This window comes from Marmota marmota, unplaced genomic scaffold, assembly GCF_001458135.2.
Source record: "Marmota marmota marmota unplaced genomic scaffold, marMar, whole genome shotgun sequence".
Classification (NCBI taxonomy): domain Eukaryota; kingdom Metazoa; phylum Chordata; class Mammalia; order Rodentia; family Sciuridae; genus Marmota; species Marmota marmota.
Window position 1 is genome coordinate 2573459 of NW_026000250.1, and position 670 is coordinate 2574128.

The following is a 670-nucleotide window of genomic DNA, read 5'->3' on the forward strand; positions in this document are numbered from 1 at the left end:
TATATATATATATATTCTATTCTCAGTATAGCCAGTAAAGGTGCTTTGATCTAGTCAGAAAATACATTATGTTATTAATGTATTATTCCCCAGGGTGAGGAGGGAGGAGGAAGGGAAAAGGGGTAGTATTGGGAACTGAATTGATGAAAGAAGTAGCTAGTACATGTTTGCATATGAAAAACTTTAGGTATAGGGAAAACTATTGTGTTAAGAGGTGTAAATAAAGATAGTCTAAGTATCAAAAAAAAGAAAGATTTTTACAAAAGTCAGCAGAAATACTAAATGTTTCAAAGTTACACAAGTGTCCTGTTCTTTCAGCTATGTAGTAGTTACAGAAGTGTATAGTTCATAATTACTGTTTTAAGTGTGTATGTTTTCTATAATATATAAAATTGTGATATGTATTTAATAATATTCTTTAATTTAAAGTGAAATCTTAAATGGAGCAGCAAATGAAAGGGAAAAACAGGAAACATCTGGAAGGCTGTAATGTTCTGTTTCTTGACATGTATTCATGTACATATGCCTGTGAATATGTATTATACATATGCAGCATATATGTATAATATACTCATTTACATTACACAAAAAAATCTTATGATATTCACATTAAAAAAGTGTATGATTCCCAGTTTGATTTTATATTATTAGGACTACTAAATCTAAGCAT